Source organism: Staurois parvus, unplaced genomic scaffold, assembly GCF_062004578.1.
Source record: "Staurois parvus isolate SC_StPar_1 unplaced genomic scaffold, SC_StPar_1.0 ptg000669l, whole genome shotgun sequence".
Lineage (NCBI taxonomy): Eukaryota > Metazoa > Chordata > Amphibia > Anura > Ranidae > Staurois > Staurois parvus.
The window spans coordinates 907,501-925,517 of NW_028318465.1; the positions used below are offsets into that span (position 1 = coordinate 907,501).

At 41.1% G+C, this 18,017-nt stretch overlaps 1 protein-coding gene across 2 annotated transcripts in view; it reads left to right on the forward strand.

Moving 5' to 3' along the window:
- Positions 1-18,017, forward strand: part of DIP2B (DIP2 acetate--CoA ligase B (putative)) — a 295,019-nt gene that overhangs the window by 76,343 nt on the left and 200,659 nt on the right. The gene's annotated exons all lie outside the window — the stretch shown is intronic.

The window sequence follows — 18,017 nt, forward strand, 5'->3', positions numbered from 1 at the left end:
CAGAAAGTAAGGCAAGTATTACTCCTTTATTTTCTGATACCCCTAGACCAGGGGTGGGCAAACTTTTTGACTTGAGGGCCGCAATGGGTTCATATATTGGACCCGGGGACCGGACCAAGAGTAGATGAATGATGTGTATGTGTCATCCATAGTAAGCATAGTAATATTCCCCCATAGTAAGCATAGTAATTCATCCCCCATATAGTAATTCATCCCTCATAGTAATTCATCCCCCATAGTAATTCATCCCCCATATAGTAATTCATCCCCCATATAGTAATTCATCCCCCATATAGTAATTCATCCCCCATATAGTAATTCATCCCCCATATAGGAAGTCATCCCCCATAGTAATTCATCCCCCATATAGTAATTCATCCCCCATATAGTAATTCATCCCCCATAGTAATTCATCCCCCATATAGTAATTCATCCCCCATAGTAATTCATCCCCCATATAGTAATTCATCCCCCATATAGTAATTCATCCCCCATATAGTAATTCATCCCCCATAGTAATTCATCCCCCATAGTAATTCATCCCCCATATAGTAATTCATCCCCCATATAGTAATTCATCCCCCATATAGTAATTCATCCCCCATATAGTAATTCATCCCCCATATAGTAATTCATCCCCCATAGTAATTCACCCCCCATATAGTAATTCATCCCCCATATAGTAATTCATCCCCCATATAGTAATTCATCCCCCATAGTAATTCATCCCCCATATAGTAATTCATCCCCCATAGTAATTCATTCCCCATATAGTAATTCATCCCCCATAGTAATTCATCCCCCCTATAGTAATTCATTCCCCATATTAATTCATCCCCCATATTAAGTCCCCAAGTCCCCCCTGTGTCAATTCACTTACATTTGCTCCGCGCGTTCCTCTCGCCGTGTTCCCGCGCCGTTCCGGTGTAGCATGAAAATCTGTCTCCTATGAGGATCTGTCCCCCTCGACGTATCTGCGCATGTGCCAGTTTCAGGCATTAGCAGCCGATCGGCGATCTCCGGCACATGCGCAGATACGTCGAGGGGGACAGATCCTCATAGGAGACAGATTTTCATGCTACACCGGTCTTCAGGGCGGACTGTGAGAGGAGCCTAGCGGGAGCCTAGCTCCGCGGGCCGGATTAAAAGGTCCGCCGGGCCGTAGTTTGCCCATTGCTGCCCTAGACCTTATGGGTTGTTAACACTTGCATGCTATTTACTTTCAATCTCTGAGGACTACATATCCCATGGTGCCTTGCTGCCTGCAAGCAGTGATTCTTGCACTGACTCCTGCCACTGGAAGCTCCTCCTTTCAGCGCTTTTGTAGTTCAGAAGGCAGGCTCTGTGAAATGTGTGACACATCGATGCCTATCAGCAGGGCATAGCAAATATATCTTACTGAATTCAGGGAGTTAAATGTGTGAGGAGCATCACAAAGTAAGTTTACAAACTTCAAGATCATTCACAGAGGTGTGGACATTTTTGAAAAAACTACTTGTCCAGGGACTAAATCGGTGCCCCAATCTACTTGTCCCTCATGATAATCTACTTGTCCTGATAAAAAAAATTTTTTTTAACCAAAACAGTGTTTAAATTCGAGGTGCTTTTAAAAACAAAAGGGCCTTTACAGCAACTTAAACATTTAATATTTTTAAGATTGCGCTGTTTATCTACTCCTCCCTTCCTGCCTGTCTCCAGCACCGCACCCAGAGACTAGCAGGGAGGGGGGAGACCTTGCAGTGTAATGAGCTCCGATTGGCTGCTTGTCAAGGATGGGGAGTGTCTGACTTTTCCTTTATCCCTTTCACAGCCAGAGCTGTTTTTGCGATTTTTCTACACATTTAAAAAATCATTTAAGGCCTGAAGATTACACAAAATTCCAAAATATTATATATTTTCTGAAAGCAAACACCCTAGCGAATAAAATAGCAGTCGTTCCAATTTTTTATGTCACGCGATATTCTCACAGAAAAAAAATACACTTAAGTTAATTTTAGGGCACAAAAAGCAATAAATTATTCAATTTTTTTGTAAAATATAAAATATGAGGTTTCATTGAGTAAATAGATATCCAACATGTCAAACCTTAAATTTGCGTGCGCTTGTGAAATAGCAGCAAACGTTAGTACCCTATATTTTTTATAGGTGACACTTTTAAAGCCCCTTATAGGTCATCAGTTCAGCATTACAGTGGGCTGTGTAGAAGCAATCGGGCGGCCCGAATGCTTCCACCTGGCAGGTGCTTGCCAGAAGCAGGGTTAAACATAAATAAAACTACATTTCCCGGGTGTCGGGCGATATAAAATGAACATCCCTGATTCAGATTAGTAGTGGTAATAGACTAGAAGTAATTGAAATGCAATGTGGAAATGAATATATGACTTTATATTTTGGCAATAGACACATATAAGCTTTAAAATGCTTCTAACGGCTCAAGGCTTTTTACCTTCATGCATGAAGGTAAAAAACCTTCTCTGTGCAGCATCACCCCCAGCCCCCCGTAATACTCACCTAAGCCCCCTCTTGATCCATCGATGTGCACTGGAATCTCTGCTATCCCAGGACTCTCTCTTCTCATTGGCTGAGCCAGAAGTGGGAGCCACTGGCTCAGCAGGTGCAGCTGGTGCCCATATAGCAAGCTGCGACAGGGAGGAGGGGCCAGGAGAGCCTGCAGGAGACCCGAGAAGAGGAGGACCACTGCACACAGCAGGTAACTATAGACATGTTTGTTATTTTTTCTTTAAAAATAAATAAACTTTTAGAATCACTTTAATGTTCTTTTACTTGACAGCTTAATCCAAGGGCATGTGGCTCAGTCACAAGAGGGGCAGAGCCTGGCTTTGGATTAAATGGAGTGCACAAGGATCAGTTTGAAGGAGGTTACATGTATTTGTAGGCATAGCAAGTGCCTGATTTTTAGCAATATTATCTTTAGGTCGGCTCATGTTCACATTTGCAGAAAACCTTGGCAAGCAGTTTATGTATGGATTTCAATTTAAATGTGACTTTTTGAATACTCCACAAATAAAAATGGGCATTTGAAATGTTTACTTTGCCTTTATTTTATAAAAATTGTACAGATGTGTTATGTGTCTTTTTTGTTTACGCTTCTAAATATCAATTTGTTTAAAAGTCATGGTCATCTGTTAATTTTTTTTTTTAACCATACATTTTATGTTTGCATGTTTCCTCTAAAATCCCAATGACTTCTTTTATCAGTTAAACACAAGCATGTGTTTCCGTTTCTGCTTGTTCTCCTTGTGTTTCCTGTCAGAGAGGTTCACACTTGGTCAATATTGTTTTATTGGCTCAATTGCTAAGTTGTTTTTTTTATGTTTAATACTGAATCAAGGTAGGTAAAATCTTAAAGTGGTTGTAAAGGCTCAAGGTTTTTTTACCTTCATGCATTCAGTGCATGAAGGTAAAAAAACCTTCTGTGTGCAGCAGCCCCTCCAATACTTAGCTGAGTCCGATCCTGATCCAGCGATGTGCATGAGAGCAGTGGCTCTCTGGGGTTTCTCCCTCATTAGCTGAGACAGCAGCTGGAGCTATTGGCTCCCGCTACTGTCTATCACAGCCAGTGAGCCAATGAGGAGGGAGCGGGGCTGAGCCATGCTCTGTGCCTGAATGAAAAGACAGAGCAGTGGCTTGAGAGCCGCTGTAGCAAGCTGCTTGCTATGGGGGGCACTAGGCAAGAGGGAGGGGCCAGGAGCATTGGTGGGGGACTCGAAAAAAGGATCGACCAATTTGAGAATATAAAATTTACCTGAAACCGCAGTACTTTCTCTCTAGAGCTAACCTGTTACTTCTAAAAGCTGCTAAAATGGCTATAGCATTAAAATGATCTATCACCAGCTATCTTTTCTGAGAGGTACTTGGTGGCAGCCTCTTTTTCTTTCAGAAAATTTTACCTCAAAGAGTTAGTCACTCTAAAGCCTGGCTGTATTGATGTATAATTTGCTTTCATCTCTCTGAATTTGCTGTAAAGGACTTGCATTTACCTTCCATTGGGTCCTTCCATGGCCCTACCTTCCATCATCCACAGGTTTGACTTAGTTGTCACTCTCCATTTCTAGACCTGGAGTCACTGGGTTGGCCTATGTACCAGTAGTTATGTTCTACAAAGAACTGTATCATTAAACCTACAGTGCTGAATGGCAGCACCCTCCTGTAGTTCCAATCTAGGGAAGCATTAGAATGATACAAAATTGCCACGCTCTTGTCAACACACTGCATGTAGACCTACATTGAACACCTCACCTCCTGAAAAGCATGGCGAGTCGTGTTGTTTTGGGACTGCTGATTTATTCACCAATGAGACTAACTGTCAATGGCAACCTTGCGATCACTAATCACCACAGTATGGCAACTACTAAATATTTTGGATTTTTCCTTCAAATTCAGCAGTAGGCCCCTTTAACATTGGCACTGTCAGGCAGTTGAGGCTTGTTTTTAACTAACCTTGGTGGACTATCAAAACCAGGGAATGGCCACTGGCAAGCTCTATACATTGGGGAACATTATTTATCCCCTGCAGATTTTGTAAGTTTGCCCACTTACAAAGAAATTAAGTGTCTCTAATTTTTTCATAGGTGTATTTTTAATAATAGAGAGGCTATCAACCAAAAACCAGAAAAAACACATGACACAAATGTTATAAATTGAGTTGCACTTCAGTGAGTAAAATACGTATTTAATCCCCAACCAACCAACAATTATTCTAGCTCCCACAAACTGGCTATATGCTCATGTGGTACACAGATTGATCCTGTCAATTTAAGAAGGTGCTCCCAACGAAAACTTATGTGTATAGAAGACACCTATCCACAGAATCTCTTTCATCCATTCAAATCTCACACCACCATGGGCAAGACAAAAGAGCTGTCAAAGGACATCAGGGACAAGATTGTAGACCTCCACAAGGCTGGAATGGGTTACAACACCATCAGCAAGAAGCTTGATGAGAGGGAGACAACTGTTGGAGCTGTTATTTGCAAATGGAAGAAATACAAAATAACCGTCAATTGCCCTCAGTCTGGAGCTCCATGTATGATTTCACCTCATGGGGTAAGGATGATCTTGAGAAAAGTGAGGGATCAGCCAAGAACTACACGGGAGGAGCTTGTGAATGATCTCAAGGTTGTTGGGACCACAGTCACCAAAAAAACATTAGTAACACAATTCACTGCCATGGATTGAAATCCTGCAGCGCCCTCAAGGTCCCCCTCCTCAAGCAGGCACATGTACAGGCCCATATGAAGTTTACCAATGAACATTTAAATGATTCAGAGAAGGATTGGGAGAAGGTGCTGTGGTCAGATGAAATGAAAATTGAGCTCTTTAGCATTAACTTGACTTGCCGTATTTGGAGGAAAAAAAATTCTAACTGTGACCCTAAGAACACCTTCCCTACAGTCAAGCACAGAGGTGGAAACATTATGATTTGGGGTTGTTTCTTTGCTAAAGGTACAGGCCAACTTTGCTGCATTGAGGGGCCCAATGGACAGGGCCATGTGCTGTAAAATTTTGAATGAGAACCTTCTTCCCTCAGCCAGAACACTGAAGATGGGTTGTGGATGGATCTTCCAGCATGACAATGACCCAAAACACACTGCTAAGGGAAAAAAGAAGTGGCTCAAGAAGAAGCACATTAAGGTCATTAAGTGGCCTAGCCAGTCCCCAGATTTTTATCCTATAGAAAATTTATGGAGTGGGCTGAATCGTCAAGTTGCCAAGCGACAGCCAAGAAACTTTAAGGGTTTAGAGAAGATCTATAAAGAGCAGTGGACCAAAATATGTGCAAACCTGGTAACCAACTACAAGAACCGTCTTACCTCTGTGCTTGCCAATAAGGGTTTCTCCACCAAATACTAAATCATGCTTTGCTTGTGGATCAAATACTTATTTTACTCACTGAACTGCAACTCAAATTATAACGTTTGTATCATGTTTTTCTGGATTTTTGGTTGATATTCTGTCTCTATAATTTAAAATACATTGATGATAAAAATTATAAACCCTTCTTTCCTTTGTAAGTGGGCGAACTTACAAAATCCGCAGGGGATCAAATAACACAGGTCTGCAAAAAAATTTTTTTCAAGAGCTGTTTTGGTTATTCCACGTAATCTTTGTTTTTTTTGTGCGCTGAATCCGAAAATGACCTCCATTTTGTCATAGGACGTCACGTTTCCTGACAATTTAGGTAACTATGTTAAATAGGGCAATACCTCAAAATAAATTGAAATAGACTTATAAAATTAAAGTTTTATTACAATTTTTTCATGAAAATCCTTTTTTGAACTGAAATTAGCTCCCCTACACACACTAAACTCGATTCTTCTTCCCTGTGAGGCTCCTCTTGGTACATTTACACTTGTGAGTAGCATCTGGAATGTCTCTCTGAAGCATCCAACAGAAGTTTGCCATCATTGTAATGCTCCATTTTTCCTGGTATCTCCTTTCCAACTCTTTAATGTCTTGGTGGAATCGTTCACCTTGTTCCTCACTCACAGCTCCCAAATTTTCAGGAAAGTAGTCAAGGTGGGACTGGAGGAAATGCACTTTCAAACTCCTCAGGCAACCTAAAGCTTGAAATGCTTTCAGCATTTGTCCGATGATCTTTTTGTAGTGAGGATCTTTGTTATTGCCTAAAAATTTCTGTACGACTTCTTTAAATGCAATCCACCCTTCTTTTTGAGGATCCGACATGGTATTGACAAACTCTTGATCAACTATAAGCCTTCTAATGTCTGGTCCGACGAACACACCTTCCTTCAATTTTGCCTCCGACAGGCCTGGAAACTTGGTGACCAAGTATTTGAAGCATTCTCCATCTCTTGGAAGTGATTTTACGAATTGCTTCATCAATCCCAATTTTATGTGGAGAGGTGGTAGAAGAACTTTATTGGAAGGTACCAAAGTTTCTCGGAGGACATTTTTTTCACTGACTGTTAGCACCCTTGGCTGCCAACTCTTCTTGGTCCAGTGATTTTGTCGGTCTCGACTGTCCCATAGACACAGAAAACAAGATTATTTGGTATCCCACCCACTGGATTCTTCAGGAAAGATTAACCCCTTCTACCATTTAGAAACACAGACTCAGGGCTGAGGCTTACACATACAGCATGCTGTTGAGTATCCTAGTAGTCAGACATGTCACTCAGAGCAGCATTTGTATTCACCCCCTTTGCAGGGGGGGAGGGGCGGAGATTATTTACCTGCAAATAACAACAAAGGCCAGAAGAGAACTAGGGAAATGAGGAAATAGAATTTTTTTACCCCCTAAAACTTGCTTAGCTTATGTATATATTGCTGACCATCAGATTTACAGTGCTATATTTTTTTTTACATAACTCGGACAACCTTTAAGGTTTTTTTGGCATTTTATATGCACTTATGTGAATTAATTAATAGTAATTTGGACTTTAAATTTGGTTAAAAACCCATAATATAAAAAAAATACCATAAATTAAAAAAATTTGATAAATTTGAAGACAATTTTGCATTTTGTGGCAAATCATGACATCTAGGAGTTTTTTCAATATTTTATTTGTTTTCAGCACACCAAAATACATGAAACTTAGATGCAAATAATCAAACAGCTTTTTAGTCGCAGACCTGTGAATTATTTTCCCCACTGTACATATTGCTTTGCCATGAAGCTGTGCGTCACAATTCGAAAAAAGAACGGGGCATGTCATGTTTGGCATGTGACACTGTGGTTGTGGTTGTGGTGTAGTGAAGCAGGATTTTAATCTGAAGTCCCTCTTCTGAAGCCTGGTACACATGTTAAGTTTTGTTTTGACTGCTCCCCCCTTCCATAGCACACTGATCAACTCTCACAGCCATTGTCTGCCAGCACTGACCAGCTGGTGGTTGGATTCTGATTTTCCAGCATGTCCCATTGACAAAAGCCAGTCCTCGGATTGGCTTCTGTTAGACTGCTGTACAAAGTACCGAATGTTGGCCAGTTCAGCAGGAACTGGAAGGCTATTTGGATCATGTGCACACAGCATAAAAGGTGTGTGGGAGGTGGCATATCCCCTTCCGAGTTGCCTGTGAACCACAGGCCAGCCACTGCTGCCGAAAAGAATCCACTACACTTCGTGAGTCAGCAGCTAGGCCTTTGTTAAAAGTATACTCAAAGTATACTCATTTCTAAAACAGATAAAGATTAAAAGATTTGATATAGTTTTACAGCTAATTAAAAGTTTAAGCACCCTTTCACCAGGCATATGTATGTACATATTTATATAGTTTTGATAAGAGTGCATAGTCTGAAATCAGGCTTTTCTCTTGGTATGCTATTCCTTTAAGCTATGCTGCTAATGTTAATGGGCCCCACACCTATACAGTTCAGGAGATTGATGATCTGAACAGGACTTGTAATGCAAAGAAGTAGCTATGTCATATTCCACAAGGTATGCGTTGTGTTATGAACTAATGTTGCTAAATGTTTGCAAACTGCTCATTTGGATCATTTCCCAGGTTGGTGTAATAACTAAAGTGATATGATTGTTTGAATGTCTCATAAAAACTTGTGTACCTCAGGGGTGTAAGAATCTGGGTGGGGTTGTGCAGTCAAGACAATTTAAAACCTTTACGTCTTGATTAATTTTAGAGGTTTGTGTTACTTGCTGCGTGTACACACATTTTTGCAAGACTTTGCTTCAGTATTATCTCACAATTAGCCGTTCGTATGTGTGTCTTCTTCCAGAGTGCCTGGAGACATGCAATATGTCATTAGAAACCATTATCACTTATGTGTAAGTGTGCAGAAATCATGCAAAATCATCCACAAATAAATACAAATCCTCATAAGGTGGTAGATTACACCACTTTCAGGCTGTGGAATAGCCCACTATGGCAGAAAGTGGATACTAACAGCTCTTTGCTCCATACATTTTTCAGGGCTCCAATACCTCCAGGTGTCATTTTGTTTTGGGCCAGCAATATCCTCAGACGTCATGCCCTTCCAGGACCACCAGCATGTCCCCTTGAAGGGACCCACCTCTATGTTCAGCCAAGATCCAGCCAGTATGACATCTAGTGTCACCACTTGTATCCTCCTACAAGCCCCTTCTGACTAAATCTACCATAAAAATGTTAATCTGACACTGCATGAAAAGGTCAGTTTTGCTTCAAGTTTGGGACTTGTTTTCATGATTCATCACGTTCGTCCTTTCCCCAGGACCTGTTCATAAGGCTCTATTTAAACTAACAGTAGACCCCCAATTACACTTCATTCTATGCAATGGTGCCCTGTAACACCTTAGCATTGTGTCACTTGTTGCTCCAAGCTCAGAAAAACATAAGCTTTTTTGCGGCAGAGTCATGTGTTTTTTTTTGGCCCCTGTAGTCTACAGTGGGAGAACCTGAAGATACACTTTCATCTCCTCCCCCTAGTGATTAGCTTAGGCACCTAGAGGTGAGAAGGAAGCTGTAGGGGACTGGGCCAGATCACCTACAGCTCCTGAAATTATTTGATATTTGGACTTTTCAGACTGTAGTTAGGTAAACACTCTTAGGGCTCATTTACACAAGCTTTCTCTCTGAAAAGGAATTTGCATTTGTAACACTCTTCAGAGAGCATTTGACAGGTGTCGAGTTGGCATTTTATCACCTCCTCACCACTTGCTTTAGACCCTTCAACCCTGGACTAGTGCACTGCAACTGTGTATGTTGCATGCAGTTGCAGCGGGGTGCTTGCAGAGTGTTCCCATTTACTTGAATGGGTTGCGTTTGGTGGGTGCTAAGGGGGTAGTTGTGGTGGTGGTGGGGGACCTAGCGTGAATGAGCCCTTAAAGTGCTTGGTTTCTATCGGTGATGCACCGCAGGCTCACTATAAAGCAACCTTTCCTGATAGGGCTTCCATTGCCATTTCCCTTTTGAAGATGCTAGGTTTCTGGATAGTACTGCTAGTCTTTCTGTTAGTTGCCGGGCTGTGTCAGAATTAAGTACTTTTGAGTCATAGACCTAGAATGAGTGTGCTGTAAATGAGTATCTAAAAAGTATCAGACCTTCTTGTCTCTGTACTTGTTTCATACAGCAATAAAGCCAAAGCATTACCATGACAGCCAGGGAACTAGCATTCTCAAAAGAGAAGTCAGCAGTGGCCATCTCCATAATTTTCTTATGGCAGAGTTCCTTAAACTTTATGAGGCGACTGTTCTATAAAAGAAATAAAGAATTCCCAAACACATACCTGTAAATGTAGACTGTGTGTACTCAGCTGTTCTGTTGGCTGGGCTACCAGAATGCCAATCTGTTCAGTAGGAATTTTGCTCTGAAATCTTCAGGCACTCTAGCAGAGTCAGTCTGCTTGGACCCCTGAAGCTCTTCTCGGTTCCTCCACATCATCACTGTATAACATCAGTCTGTTTCATCTATTTGCTTTGTGTGTAAGTTATTCATGATTAAAAGGCTCTTTCACATGTCACGTTTTTGGGGGTTTATGGGCATGATAATAGCCTATTGTAGTTGCATAACACAATAGCAAAGATCTGAACAAATCCCAGAACCCAGGTACCTAGTTTCTGGGGAAAATTACATACTGGTCTTTGTATCTTCAATAGAATCCAGAAAAGGTTATTTTTTTTTGTATGTAAATACTGAATTCAACATTTCTGAAAGTGACAGCAGAAAGAAGTCCAAGTGGTCCATCAAGTCTGCCCATTTTTGTTTGTTTATTTTTTTCTTTAATATATGTTTTGTATTTTTTTTTTTGTTAACTTTTTTGCATAGTTCTGTGTCCAATGCATGTTTGAAACCACTTACTGTTGACTGAATAACTACCTCTGCTGGAAGTCTATTCCAAGCATCAACTACCTTTTCAGTAAAATAATAATTTCTAATATTAGTTTTGAACTTTCCTCCAGTTAGTTTGAAGTCATGTCCCCGTGATGTTGATCTTGGTTTATATTGAAAATACTGCTCTATTGAACCTTATTCACCCCCTTGATGTATTTAAAGGTTTCCATTTTATCTTCCTTTTCCCTTCTAGTACATGCTTGCGTTGTAAAAACTGTGTATGGCCCATACTGTCCTATCTGCTTCTCCTTTTTATGTAATATACTCACCTGCCTTTCCTTGACATTAAAAGAGAAGTTTGGATTTTTTCCCCCAAACTATACTTTACCTAGGTGGATGCTGCATCGTCCCCTGCCAGCTCTAAGTGAGAGAACTCAGCAATCACATGACTACTGATTGCTGAGTTCTCACCGCCAATGTGAGCAGAGAGCGGTGACTGCCAGTCACCGCTGTCTGTTCTGAGCCCGCCTACGCTCACAGGAGTGGTTGGCTCAGGCTCTCAGCGGCTCGTTGAGAGGCTGAGTAAGGTGCCGCTTCAGAACCTGGGGTGGATCTCAACTTTAAAGTCGGGATCTTTCCTCAGCCTTGACCAGCTGAGTGATTTCAGCCCGCTGTCAGCTGAAACTGGGTCACAGGAGTGCAGAACGAACCAAAAGAGCCAAAAGAGCTTTGTCTGTACTTCTCCTGTAAAGCTGGCTATACATTGGCTCATACTTGGAAGTTCTTTGTACATTTGCTGAATTGACGAACATTGTTCAAAAGTATGTCAAAATTTTATTTGCCTTTACATTCAGTTTTGGAGGGAATGGACTTTTTTAAACAAAATCCACATTTATTGTTAAAAGTTCCTTCATTTGAGAATACATTTCTATTTTGTGCTTTCAAATTTTATCATTGCAATGGTCAAAAACAAACATCGATCTGACCCCACTATCGGTTAGAAAATTGAATGAACACTCTTGAAACAAAAAATTGCTAACTAAATTCTACTAGCATATGGCCATCTTAAGCTGCAGAATCACTTTATTGGGGTCTGAAATAATTACATCAGAATAGAAAATTAGTTAATGATTTCAAAACAAAACTTCATGTCTAGCAAAACCGTGGTGGCTGCCTGTTTATTTCACAGAGCTTATTAAACTGGTAAATGATTCATGCTAAGTGGTTTTCCCGATATCCCCATTCACAGACAAGGCTCCTTTTAAAAGACATTCCTTAATGTGAGTGATAAATAGCAGCAAGGTTGTCTGAGGATTCCTGTGTAGTGGGAATTCCAGGCTGGGTTTGGCAGTCAACAAGATGCCTGCTCAGCAGTTTTAGACTTTGTATTATTATTCTGCGCTTTTGTGGTCTAAACACCCTATATGTTAGAGGAATGAAGTCACTATGCTTACTAAAAATAACATTTCTGCTGTAAAGGGAGCATTGCATATACCCAGCCAGGCTTATACAGTAAAGCTGTGCAAAGACCAGTAATGAACAAAGTTTAGTAACCCTTCGCTGCCAGATTACAGATCATTTATTATTATTATTATACAGGATTTATATAGCGCCAACAGTTTGCTCAGGGCTTTACAATATAACAGGAGACAATACAGCAACAATACAGTTCAATACAAGAGGATAGGAGGGCCCTGCTCCTTGGAGCTTACAATCTAGGAGATTTATGAAAGATGTTTTCCTGCGTGATCATAATGAGTTACCAAACTTCTTAGCTTTGTGGCTTATTATAAAGCCTGTATACATGTTTAGTAAAGCGGTGAAAGTAGATGTAAACCCTTACTTTTACCCACTGAAGTGACTGGCTTCAGGTGAAACACAGAGATGAAACAAACTCTCCTACATCAGTTGTACCTTTTTATCTTTTGCATCTCTCCTCTACAGGCTGTTAAGCACACGTTTTCACAGCATTTCTGAGCTTTAGAAGGCAGTGGGTGGGATCTGATGTCACATACTACACATCATAGAGAGGAAAGATGCGGGTAATCTCAGGCCTGAGTGGCTGGGGGGAGTGCTGTGTGCTGGAGGGGGAGCAGGGCCATCTCCCAGGATTGCTTGGTGTCAGCATAGTCTGTCAGAAATGACACATGCAGATAGCAGAGGCAGGTGAGAACAGCCAGAAATCACACTCACTGCTTTGGATTGAGGCAGGTACGCACTATAGAACAATATGGTTTGTTCACTTTTCATGTCAGAGGTTTCAACCATTTTAAAGGAGAAGTGCACTTTTTGTAACATGTTACCGTTGCAACAGCCCCCTCTCCCCCACACACCTTATGACAATGGGCCAGGGATTCACTCCCTGCACCCACTGTCAAAATTACAAAAAAAAATAAAAAATGCTCTGCACGGCTCCACAGAGTTCCGTGAATGGGAGAACTAAAAGTACTAACAGCCTTTGCATCTGATGGCTTGTAGTTCTCAATGAACTACTAGAGCGTTGATGAGCACTCTAGGTAGTTAATTGATCCTTCCTGTCATTCAGTAATTGCCTGTCCTTACAAGGTATGGGTAGACAGCTATACTGACAGTCTGCAGGAGCCTGAGATTGCACCCGTGATCTGCTGATCATGGGTGCAATACTTTGTAGGCTTCTAGTAAGAAAAATAATAAATGCACATTTTTTTTTTTACCTGCATGAAGTGCATTTATTATTATTATTATTATTATTTTTTTTTTTTTTACCAAGGTGAATTAATCCTTTAAGGCACAACTTGTACCCAATTGTTTTATTTTGAATAGATTTAAAAGAAAATAATTCTGTCAAATTTGCTGTTCATGAATCACTTGAAGCTATATTTGCTAGGCATGGTCAGTAGAAATGTTTACTCCTACAGGTTTTTCATATGTGCGTTGTATTGCTTTCCTTCTGTGCTTGCCGCAACATATTGGGGTAAAGAGCTGGGGCTTATTTGTCACCAGAGGTCAACTAATTCATGAAAATGTGTGCTGGTTTACATAACATTGTACAGCTGTTATGTGACATGTAAATAAATACTGAATAAAAACATTGTGAGACAACACCAACGTGACTGTCAACAAAAAGCCATCGTCCCACAACTTCCTCATCAAATAGTGCAGATTCATCAGTGACTCAGTCCACTATGTTTTCTCATCAGCCACATGCAAGGTTCTTGACTTGTGATGAGCCACAGCTGCTTAAAATAATCCTTTATAAAAAAAATGTTTTAATATAAAAGCAATCACTGTAAAAAGACAAACACATATAGGATGAGCACTAAAACACTACAGTTTTGTTCAGTAACTGTTCAAAAAAGCATGGAATTTTGTAAAGCTTTTGAAAATGTCAGGATTTCTGCACCTAAATGGGATAGTCTCTTCAGTAACATATAACGATGATCTTAACAAACAACATTTTTATTGCCATATGTCTATTAGACAAATGATTTGGCAGAAAGTCCTTAAAGCGGAGTTCCACACTTTGTCAAAAAATAAAGGTCAGCAGCTACAAAAACTGTAGCTGCTGACTTTAAAAAAAAAAAAAACAGCCACTTACCTGTCCCCCGGTCCTGCGGTGTGTCCCCCGCAGCCCGTTTCACCGGCTGTCCTGTATTCCAGGAGGCCCGCATCTTCAGCGTGGGCACCCGGCTGTGATGGCTTGAGGCTTCACAGCTGGGTACCCACTGTGCATGCGCAAGTAGCACAGTACTTCATGAATGGTCCTGTAGTCTTCTGGGACCTGTCACGTGTCCCAAAAGACTACAGGGAGGAAGGGAGGACACCTTCCGATCGCCTAGGCCAGTGGTGGGCAACCTTTTTTTTTCAACTGAGCCAAATCTCGCCAAAACCACGATTGAAATTTTTTTTGAGAGCCACAGTTTTAAAACTGAAAATACATCCCCCATATAGTAATTCATCCCCCATAGTAATTCATCCCCCATATAGTAATTCATCCCCCATATAGTAATTCATCCCCCATATAGTAATTCATCCCCCATATAGTAATTCATCCCCCATATAGTAATTCATCCCCCATATAGTAATTCATCCCCCCTATAGTAATTCATCCCCCCCATAGTAATTCATCCCCCCCATAGTAATTCATCCCCCCTATAGTAATTCATCCCCCATAGTAATTCATCCCCCATAGTAATTCATCCCCCATATAGTAATTCATCCCCCCTATAGTAATTCATTCCCCATATTGTGTCAATTCACTTACCTTTGCTCCGCGCGTTCCTCTCGCTGTGTTCCTGCACCGTTCCGGTCTTCAGGGCGGACTGTGAGAGGAGAGGAGTTCGTCACGCTGCCCCGCCTACATCCTGGCTGCCCCGCCTACATCCTGACAGCCAATGTTTGCCACGCTCTGTGGGCCGGATTAAAAGGTCCGCCGGGCCGTAGTTTGCCCATTGCTGGGCTAGCTGCAGAGTCCTGACTTTTGGGGCGGCCACCCGAGAGGAGGGAGGGGAGCGGGCGCCCGGCACACAGAAGAGCCACATTAAAGTGTGTAAAGAGCCGCATGTGGCTCGCAAACCGCGGCTTGCCGACCACTGGCCTAGGCGATCAGACTGGAAGTGGGAACGGGTACCTGTCAAATCCGGGTACCCGTTCTGCCCCCCAAAGGTGCCAATCCTTAATGGGGAGCGGGGGAGCAGTCCTTAAAGTGGAACTTCCCCTTTTGGGTGGAGCTCCGCTTTAAGAGGATGCTACAATTTAAAGTAGAACTATAGGCAAAAACGTTTCTTTCTTTCTTTTTCTTTTTTTTTTTAAGATAGAGTAAGGGAGGGTGGTTAGATTGATTGTTTTTTTTTTTTTTTTTTTTTTTTTTTTTTGTCATGTGTCCCATTGTGGAGACTTACTTTCACTTCCTGTCCCATAGCCAAATAGGAAGTGAGAGGAAATCCCTGCAAGTTAAGGGAATTATTGTAAACCGGAAGCGATGACCTGACATCACTTCCGGTTTACTTGGAAACTTTCATGCCATTTTTAAAAATCTGAAAGCATTCAAAAACAATGATCTTGGGGTTTTAAATTCTTTCAAGTGCAGAGGAGGGATTTGGGGTCTCATAGACTCCAGATCCCTCCATAAAAATACCTGCCATGTGTCTATTGTCAGAGGGGATGTTTACATTCCTTGTGACAGCAATTAAAGTGATCAAAAAACATTTTTAAAGTGACAGGGAAAGAAAAAAAGTGCCCCCCATACTCGTGCACAAAAACGAGCGCTCGCCTTGGTCCTGCATGCACATAAACAGCGATTGTCCCACACGTGAGGTATCGCCGTGATAGATCATGTGCAGTAATTCTAGCACCAGACCTCCTCTGTAAATCTAAAGTGGTGACCTGTAAGGGCTTTTAAAGCATCCCCTATGAATAGTAAAATTTACGCCGTTTGTCACTGTTACACGGGCATGTGCAATTTTAAAGAGGGGCATGTTTGATATCGATTTACTCGGCGTAACATCTTTTATATTTTAGAAAAAAATGGGTTATGAATTTTTTTTTTTTCTTGCAATAAAAATTTTTTTCCCCCACAAATTGCGTTTGAAAAACCGCTGCGCGAATACCATGTGGCATTAAAAATGCAAAAACCACCAATTTATTCTCTAGGGACTTTGCTTTAAAGAAAATATGGGGGTTCTAAGACATTTTCTAGCAAAAAATACTGATTTTAAAATGTGAACAAAAGTATCTGAATTGGCCTGGAGCTAACAGGTTATGAAAAACAAAATTTGTGTTTAAAAATATATTTTGAGAAGCAAATTAGCCTTGGGTGCTTAGGAAAAATGAATCAATGTGTTCTGTGTGTCTAGGCTTCAGTTAGCTGATTGGTCATATGTCCATTTCTTGTGGGAAAGATTCCAGACATGCATGCAGTATTTTATTTTTGAAGCAAGTATGTCCCACCTACAGTACCTGTTGTACATGTATTTAAATAATGGTAAAAAAAAGATTTTAGTTAGATTTGCTGGGTCTTCATTTGAAGGTGTATATATCCAAGCTGATACAAACATTCTGTTTTTATTACTTTTTTTTTTTTTTTAATGCACAGGTTTCAATAACCTTGACATTTCTAAAGGCATACATGCAAAGAAAAATCAATGAAAAGAAAGTCTTGAGAGGTTAATAGAAATAGAAATGTAAATATTTGAGTGTAGACATATTTGGGTCAGAAGATAACATTGCACATAGTACTCATTATCCTTGAAAGCTATTGCTGATAACTTATTCAATTTTCATGTGTGTGAATGTGGCAATTCTATTACCAGTTCATCTTTCTATATTTAGATGTTCAGATCTGTACTTCCTAATAAACTGCACTGTACAGCCTGACAATCACTTTGATTCAGTAATATAAACCTTGAAGCTCGGGTCTAGATGTGTGGAAATTCTAAGACCTTCATCCAGGTCTGCATAGTGCCAGGGGGCGAGGGACTGTCCTTTAACATAAGTTCACACTATGAATCACACAGGAATATGAAGTGTATTCCTGTGCAATTCACTGCAGTGCGATTTGAGCCTTTGTAACCACTTGCCTACCCCCTTCCTGCTCAGGCCATTTTTCAGCTTTCAGCGCTGTCACACTTTGAATGACAATTACGCAGTCATGCAACACTGTACCCATATGACATTTTTATATTTTTTTTCCCCCACAAATAGAGCTTTCTTGTGGTGGTATTTATTCGCCACTGGGCTTTTTTATTTTTTGCACTATAAACGAAAATTATATATTATATATTTTTGCAAACAGGTAAATTTTGTCACTCACTGATGTGCGTGGATGTGGTTGCACTGATAGGCAGCACTGATGAGGTGGCACCGATAGGCGGCACTGATAGGCTACACTGATGAGGCGCCACTGGTGGGAATTGAGGAGGAGCCACTGATGATGCTACACTGATGGGCACTGACGGACTGCACTGATAGGTGGCACTGCTGGGCACTTTTGGGGCTACAGTGATTATCAGTGCAGATGTCCTTTGTGACACTTGCAGGTTATCGGCTGTGACAGCATGAGGAAAGTGCTGCCGATAACCGGCAACTTTATTTACTTTGTGTTCAGCTGTGTCATTGGACACAGCTAATTACGTGGTAAAAGGCCGCTGTGATTGGCCTTTTACCTTGTCCTAAGGACACAGCGATCACAGACTGTTCTGGACACCTTCCCAGAACTGGACAACCGTGCTGTAGCTGTCATTCGGCTATAGTCCGGTTGTCAAGTGGTTAAAGCCTACTCCTTACCTTCG